General features: G+C 37.3%; 1 protein-coding gene across 1 annotated transcript in view; it reads right to left on the bottom strand.

The window, feature by feature from the left end:
* LOC128684027 (roundabout homolog 2-like) overlaps window positions 1-9,019 on the bottom strand; it is a 472,726-nt gene that overhangs the window by 898 nt on the left and 462,809 nt on the right. The window lies entirely within an intron of this gene.

Raw genomic sequence — 9,019 nt, 5'->3', positions numbered from 1 at the left:
TGTGTCAGTGTCTTTCATCCTGCTTTCCATCGTCCGGAGGTCTGAGACTTTTTTTCCTAGGATCAGATCGATGGCATTGGACCCAAGAGGAGCACCGAGGAGAGTGCTATTGGCTGGATCAATGGCTCGTGCTCCTGGTAAAACGGTACTAATATTCTGGATCAACTGTTGATTGGTAGAAACTATTTCACATTTGGTGGGGTTTAAAGAAAGGCCCAGGCTTTCTCCCATGTCTTTAATTTTACTGATGTCCTCCAGGAGAGATTCTGTTGTGCCAGCTAGGGTACCGTCGTCCAGGAACCAGATATTGAGCTCGCTGGAGAGTGCCTCCGTGACTTCCTTGATGACCAAACAAAATAGAAAGGGGGCGAGAGGGTCCCCCTGTTGCACGCCCTCACACGAGTCAATTTCATGGTCCCCAAACAATAGTTTGGAAGTCACACTATAACATGATTCTATGAAGGGATAAAGGGAAGGGAAGTTTCTATAAACTGCTTGGAGAGCAGCATCCCTTCTGACTGAGTTGAAAGCATTGGCAAAGTCCAATTTGACCAAGGCTTTTTCATAGGACATGTTTTTGATATATACTCGTGCTGCGTGGGCAGCTGCTTCACAGCCCTGTTGAACGCCGAAACCGAGCTGAGTTGGTTTCAGCATTGCAGCAGCCTCTTGACTCACCCTTCTTACTGCAGCCTTGGTGACTAGGCACCGAAGGGTGTTACCCACTGCAATGGGCCTGATTCCGCCATCCTTTTTCCGGAGGGCACACAATGAGGCACCAAAGAAAAAGGGTCTGATGGCCTCTGGGACACAGCCAGCCAGGCACAGGTTGGAAAATTATACATATATATATATATATATAAATATATATAAGTATATATATAAATATATATATATAAATATATATAAATATATATATATATATATATATATATATATTTATATATATATATATATAAATATATATATATATATATATATATATGTATATTTATAAACATTAAAATGCATGAAGGGTTCAAAGCGTCTTGATCGAAGTTTTTTTTATCATTAGTTTTCATTTATTTCCCAGGCACAGTACAGTTTCTATGAATTTAACACTTCCTAGAAATAATGATTACACATACTAGTAAATATATATCAATAAAATATTAAACAAAATATTATTTTCTTTATAGTGAAATCACTCAAACCTCTTTGGAAATTGTTTCCTCGGTCGGTTCTTAACCAAAAGGTTGGTGACCCATCCCTTTCTGGGGGCACTGCAGAACATGCTCACTCTGATGATTTTTGAAATAGGAACTCTATAAGGCCATTGTGCTAGCAGAGCAATTTTACCTATTCCTAAATCTATGTATGAATCCTTTCTTTATCACTTTAGTCATGCTTGAAAGAAACCTCTTAAAAATCCATGGCTGCTGAACCCTTGGTACACATGGGAAATTATTTGTCAGCACTGTGATTTACTGCAAAAAAAATGTTGATAAATTAGACACATGTGCAACATGTTCTCTGAACTATTCATCTACAAAAAAAATGTTGAATATATATGAAAAAACAAACAACAATGTAGACATATGTCTGTATAGTTGGATGGAACTATAACTTTTATTTAGCACACAATCTTCGTGCATATGAAAGCAACTCTATCTATTTGCAAAAAGTTTTGAAAAACTATTTCAACAGTATATCCCCCCAAAAAAAGAAAAAAATCATTTAAGTTGAAGCAGATCGCTCTGTGAAAGCATGCTGGCGTGTCAACCCAGACTTTCATTCATATAAACCACTTTCTGGTATGGTCTCTCGCTTGTTATTTGATTTACACAATCAAAGATTTATATAAGTAGTTTTAATTACCCGAATATGCAAGATATGCAAGAGCAACGATAAGGTGGAAAAATATACATTATTGCAAGAATACTGTAAATCTTTAAAACCGTTTTCTTAACTAATGGAAAATTATATGCTAATACTCGAGTAAGAGCTTAGCAAATCTATCCTAAAGTAATGGAATCCGTTGATTATTACAATATCCTCTATCAATTTTTTTTAAACAATCATGTAATCAAAGATATTAAAACAATCTTATATATCTGGTCAGTTATGATTTCAATAGGGTAAGGTTCGTTGAATTCTCCTTAAATCTATCTTCAACGACTGTAATCAAGCCTCACATCTCGGCCGACACCTCATTATTATAAACTAGACAACATTACAGGTATCTACAGAGAAAAAAGAAGAATAACTCACATTTGAATGGGTAGGGGCATAACGTGGAGATAGGAAACTTGATCCTAGGAACTTGCATAATTCCTTCCATGGAATATAAAGAACCACCCATTTCGTCTATCTCCTTTGGACATTTAAAGTTTGGGAGGCTTATTTTTAATTTTTGAAAGTCAGCTCTAAGGCAGAGTTTGCAATGATAGTGACATGATAGATGCTTATGGAATGGCGTTTATGTGTCTTTTAAGTCCAGAGCGCCACTCTTCCTGCCTTCTGTTGCATTCCAGTTAACTGATATTTTCTTCTGAATACTACTGAATAAGCCAAAACAAATTTTATTCCATTCTCACTTCACTCCCGCCGATCCTTACTATTTTTTCTGTCCTTTTATTATACTTTTTTATGAAACCGTAATTGCCACTTTGCATTTTTATATACAATCTGATTGGTCGTTCAGTAAAGATGTTTGAAGTCATTATATATTAACACACCTTGTAACATTCAGCGGTCTTTATATCCAGTAGCTGATAAAAGCTTGCAGCATATTACTGTGAAATTGGCTACTACTCAAAATGTCTACCTCAGAAACTCTTCTCACTTTTTTCTATACCTTCTTTTAATGGGACTCATTCTTCACCTGTGGATATATTAAGAAATTGGTGGTCAGAAACATCTCCAATGATAATCTGGTGATTGATGGCTGCAAATGCACTGCGTAGACTGAATACTCTTGGGCTATAAGAGCCATGATAAATGAATTCCTTTCCCACCGTACTGATGTTAGGCCTACATCAGCACTCTACTGACATTGTTTGCTTTGATGTTGTCGCAGATTTTATTGCTACCTCTCGCCTTTGTTCTTATTTATTTCTGTGCATCACCATTACCAGTGCTCAAAATCAATAAACAGTCATTTTGCTTTTAGAAGTTTAAGTTTAACTCAGGTCTCTCTCATTATTCTTATGTAATTCAATTGTGCAAACATGTCATATTGCTTTTCCTTTTTCACATCTTCCTTCTCAGTGTACTGTACTTTTGCTAAAATTAATTTCTGAAGGTTATAACCTCGGCTGGGGTTGGTGGCACAACCTTGTGATCCGGCGACTCGGAGCCTGGGCTAATGGACGGTTTGAGGAAAGGATTACTGTTGCAGGATTCCCCATGTTGAGTGGGCGTCCGCACAAAGCTCGGTATCAATATGGCCAATACCTCGAGGAGTCAAGGGCCTCCAGGTTGAGTAAGGAAGTGTGAACCAGGCAAGGGGGGAAACCCAGCAACCAAAAGCACTCGTGTCGAGCAGTAGTGGGATCGCGCCTGTGAGTGGGCATCTTGTGACAGCCTCTCCTATGTAGACGGACTTGGTCCATTTAAATTAACTTTTCTGTGTTATTTGTATATAAAAGTTGTAGATTGGTACGCAGTGCTTTACCAATCTACCCACACTGGACCAATACCTTGGCGTGTAGCATGAGCTACACGTTTGATCCAAGGCAGCCAGCTTTCAGGGAGAAGGCTTACAGTTTTTCATCTCATCCCCTGCATTGTTCAAATCTCTAGTAAGGCTGATGCATGCAGTGGATGAGATGAAAAGCTGTAAGCCTTCTCCCTGAAAGCTGGCTGCCTTGGATCAAACGTGTAGCTCATGCTACACGCCAAGGTATTGGTCCAGTGTGGGTAGATTGGTAAAGCACTGCGTACCTTGTCCTAAGGTTCGTAGGTTCGAGTCTCCTTCAGCCAGAGATCAGTGTTTGTGTATATTTCGCATGCTCTCGCGATTTCCTTGCATTGTTCAAATCTCCAGTAAGGCTGATGCATGCAGGGGATGAGATGAAAAGCTGTAATCCTTCTCCCTGAAAGCTGGCTGCCTTGGATCAAACGTGTAGCTCATGCTACACGCCAAGGTATTGGTCCAGTGTGGGTAGATTTGTAAAGCACTGCGTACCTTGTCATAAGGTTCGTAGGTTCGAGTCTCCTTCAGCCAGAGATCAGTGTTTGTGTATATTTCGCATGTTCTCGCGAATTCCTTGCATTGTTCAAATCTCTAGTAAGGCTGATGCATGCAGGGGATGAGATGAAAAGCTGTAAGCCTTCTCCCTGAAAGCTGGCTGCCTTGGATCAAATGTGTAGCTCATGCTACACGCCAAGGTATTGGTCCAGTGTGGGTAGATTGGTAAGGCACTGCGTACCTTGTCCTAAGGTTCGTAGGTTCGAGTCTCCTTCAGCCAGAGATCAGTGTTTGTGTATATTTCGCATGCTCTCGCGAATTCCTTGCATTGTTCAAATCTCTAGTAAGGCTGATGCATGCAGGGGATGAGATGAAAAGCTGTAAGCCTTCTCCCTGAAAGCTGGCTGCCTTGGATCAAACGTGTAGCTCATGCTACACGCCAAGGTATTGGTCCAGTGTGGGTAGATTGGTAAAGCACTGCGTACCTTGTCCTAAGGTTCGTAGGTTCGAGTCTCCTTCAGCCAGAGATAAGTGTTTGTGTATATTTCGCATGCTCTCGCGAATTCCTTGCATTGTTCAAATCTCTAGTAAGGCTGATGCATGCAGGGGATGAGATGAAAAGCTGTAAGCCTTCTCCCTGAAAGCTGGCTGCCTTGGATCAAACGTGTAGCTCATGCTACACGCCAAGGTATTGGTCCAGTGTGGGTAGATTGGTAAAGCACTGCGTACCTTGTCCTAAAGTTCGTAGGTTCGAGTGTCCTTCAGCCAGAGATCAGTGTTTGTGTATATTTCGCATGCTCTCGCGAATTCCTTGCATTGTTCAAATCTCTAGTAAGGCTGATGCATGCAGGGGATGAGATGAAAAGCTGTAAGCCTTCTCCCTGAAAGCTGGCTGCCTTGGATCAAACGTGTAGCTCATGCTACACGCCAAGGTATTGGTCCAGTGTGGGTAGATTGGTAAAGCACTGCGTACCTTGTCCTAAGGTTCGTAGGTTCGAGTCTCCTTCAGCCAGAGATCAGTGTTTGTGTATATTTCGCATGCTCTCGCGATTTCCTTGCATTGTTCAAATCTCCAGTAAGGCTGATGCATGCAGGGGATGAGATGAAAAGCTGTAAGCTTTCTCCCTGAAAGCTGGCTGCCTTGGATCAAACGTGTAGCTCATGCTACACGCCAAGGTATTGGTCCAGTGTGGGTAGATTGGTAAAGCACTGCGTACCTTGTCCTAAGGTTCGTAGGTTCGAGTCTCCTTCAGCCAGAGATAAGTGTTTGTGTATATTTCGCATGCTCTCGCGAATTCCTTGCATTGTTCAAATCTCTAGTAAGGCTGATGCATGCAGGGGATGAGATGAAAAGCAGTAAGCCTTCTCCCTGAAAGCTGGCTGCCTTGGATCAAACGTGTAGCTCATGCTACACGCCAAGGTATTGGTCCAGTGTGGGTAGATTGGTAAAGCACTGCGTACCTTGTCCTAAAGTTCGTAGGTTCGAGTGTCCTTCAGCCAGAGATCAGTGTTTGTGTATATTTCGCATGCTCTCGCGAATTCCTTGCATTGTTCAAATCTCTAGTAAGGCTGATGCATGCAGGGGATGAGATGAAAAGCTGTAAGCCTTCTCCCTGAAAGCTGGCTGCCTTGGATCAAACGTGTAGCTCATGCTACACGCCAAGGTATTGGTCCAGTGTGGGTAGATTGGTAAAGCACTGCGTACCTTGTCCTAAGGTTCGTGTTCGTAGGTTCGAGTCTCCTTCTGCCAGAGATCAGTGTTTGTGTATATTTCGCATGCTCTCGCGAATTCCTTGCATATATATATATATATATATATATATATATATATATATATATATATATATATATATATATATATATATATATATATATATATATATATATATATATATATATATATATATATATATATATATATATATATATATATATATATATATATATATATATATATATATATATATATATATGTATATATATATATATATATATATATATATATATATATATATATATATATATATATATATATATATATACATGTATAAAAGTATATATATATATATATATATATATATATATATATATATATATATATATATATATATATGTATGTATATATATATGTATATATATATATATATATATATATATATATATATAAATATATATATATATATATATATATATATATATATATATATATATATATATATATATATATATATATATATATATATATATATATATATATATATATATATATATATATATATATATATATATATATATATATATATATATATATATATATATATATATATATATATATATATATATATATATATATATATATATATATATATATATATTTATATATATTAAAATGCATGAAGGCTTCCAAGCATCTTGATTGAAGTTTTCTTATCAATAGTTTACATATATTTCCCAGGCACAGTACAGTACAGTCTCTATGAATTTAAAACTTCCTAGAAATAATAATTACTCATACTAGTAATTACATATCATTAAAATATTAAACAAAATATTATTTTCTTTATAGTGAAATCACTGAAACCTCCGTGGAAATTGAATTGTTTCCTCGGTCGGTTCTTAACCAAAAGGATGGTGACCCATCCCTTTCTGGGGGCACTGCAGAACATGCTCACTCTGATGATTTTTGAAATAGGAACTCTATAAGGCTATTGTGCAAGCAAAGCAATTTTACCTATTCCTAAATCTATGTCTGAATAATTTCTTTATCACTTTAGTCATACTTGAAAGAAACCTCTTAAAAATCCATGGCTGCTGAACCCTTGGTACACATGCAAAATAATTTGTCAGCACTGTGATTTGCTGCGAAAAAAGAAAGTTAAATATTTATGGGAAAACAAACAACAATATAGACATATATCTGCATAGATGGATGGAAATATAACTTTTGTTAATCATACAATCTTCATGCATATAAAAGCAAATGTATCTATTTGAGAAAAGTTTTGAAAAGCTATTTCAGCAGTATATCCCCCGAAAAAAAAGAAAAAATCTTTTAAGTTGAAGCTGATCGCTCTGTGAAAGCATGCTGGCGTGTTAACGCAGACTTTCATTCATATAAACCACTTTCTGGTATGGTCTCTCGCTTGTTATTTGATTTACACAATCAAAGATTTATATAAGTAGTTTTAATTACCTGAATATGCAAGATATTCAAGAGCAACGATAATTTGGAAAAATATACGTTATTGCGAGAATACTGTAAATCTTTAAAAATGTTTTCTTTAGCTAATGGAAAATTATATGCTAATACTCGAGTAAGAGCTTAGCAAATCTGTCCTATAGTAATGGGAACCATTGATTATTACAACATCCTCTCTCATAATTTTTTTTTAAACAATCATGTAATCAAAGATATTAAAACAATCTTTTATATCTGGTCAGTTAGGATTTCACTAGGGTAAGGTTCGTTGAATTCTCCATAAATCGATGTTTAACAACTGTAATCAAGCCTCACATCTCGGCCGACACCTCATTATTATAAGCGAGATAACATTACAGGTATCTACAGAGAAAAAAAAAGAATATCACACATTTGAATGGGTAGGGCCATAACCTGGAGATAGGAAACTTGATCCTAGGAACTTGCATAATTCCTTCAATGGAATGTAAAGAACCTCCCATTTCGTCTATCTCCTTTGGACATTTAAAGTTTGGGAGAATTATTTTAAATTTTTGGATGTCAGCTCTAAGGCAGAGTTTGCAATGATAGTGACATGATAGATGCTTATGGAATGGTGTTTATGCGTTTTTTATGTCCAGAGCGCCACTCTTTCTGCCTTCTGTTGCATTCCAGTTAACTGACCTTATTCTTCTGAATACTACTGAATAAGCCAAAACAAATTTTATTCCATTCTCACTTCACTCCCGCCGACCCTTACTATTTTTTCTGTCCTTTTATTAAACTTTTTCCTGAAACAGTAATTGCCACTTTGCATTTTTATATACAATCTGATTGGTCGTTCAATAAAGATGTTTGAAGTCATTATATATTAACACACCTTGTAACATTCAGTGGTCTTTATATGAAGTAGCTGATAACAGCTGGCTGCTTATTACTGCAAAATTGGCTACTACTCAAAATGTCAACCTCACAAATTTCTTCTGACTTTTTTCTATACCTTCTTTTAATGGGACTCTTTCTTCACCTGTGGATATATTAAGAAATTGGTGGTAAGAAACTTCTCCAATGGTAATCTGGTGATTGCTGGCAGCAGATGCACTGCGTAAACTGAATACTCTTGGGCTATAAGAGCCATGATAAATGAATTCCTTTCCCACCGTACTGATGTTAGGCCTACATCAGCACTCTACTAACATTGTTTGCTTTGATGTTGTCGCAGATTTTATTGCTACCTCTCGCCTTTGTTCTTATTTATTTCTGTGCATCACCATTACCAGTGCTCAAAATCAATAAAGAGTCATTTTGCTTTTAGAAGTTTAAGTTTAACTCAGGTCTCTCTCATTATTCTTATGTAATTCAATTGTGCAAACATGTCATATTGCTTTTCCATTTTCACGTCTTCCTTCTCAGTGTACTGTACTTTTGCTAAAATTAATTTCTGAAGGTTATAACCTCGGCTGGGGTTGGTGGCACAACCTTCTGATCCGGCGACTCGGAGGCCTGGGCTAATGGACGGCTTGAGGAGAGGATTACTGTTGCAGGATTCCCCATTTTGAGTGGGCTTCCGCACTAAGCTCGGTATCAATATGGCCAATACCTCGAGGAGTCAAGGGCGTCCAGGTTTAGTAAGGAAGTGTGAACCGGGCAAGGGGGGAAACCCAGCAACC

The sequence above is a fragment of the Cherax quadricarinatus genome, chromosome 3, assembly GCF_038502225.1.
Source record: "Cherax quadricarinatus isolate ZL_2023a chromosome 3, ASM3850222v1, whole genome shotgun sequence".
Lineage (NCBI taxonomy): Eukaryota > Metazoa > Arthropoda > Malacostraca > Decapoda > Parastacidae > Cherax > Cherax quadricarinatus.
Note: the sequence above shows the minus strand (reverse complement) of the source record. Positions and strands in the feature narration are given on the sequence as shown.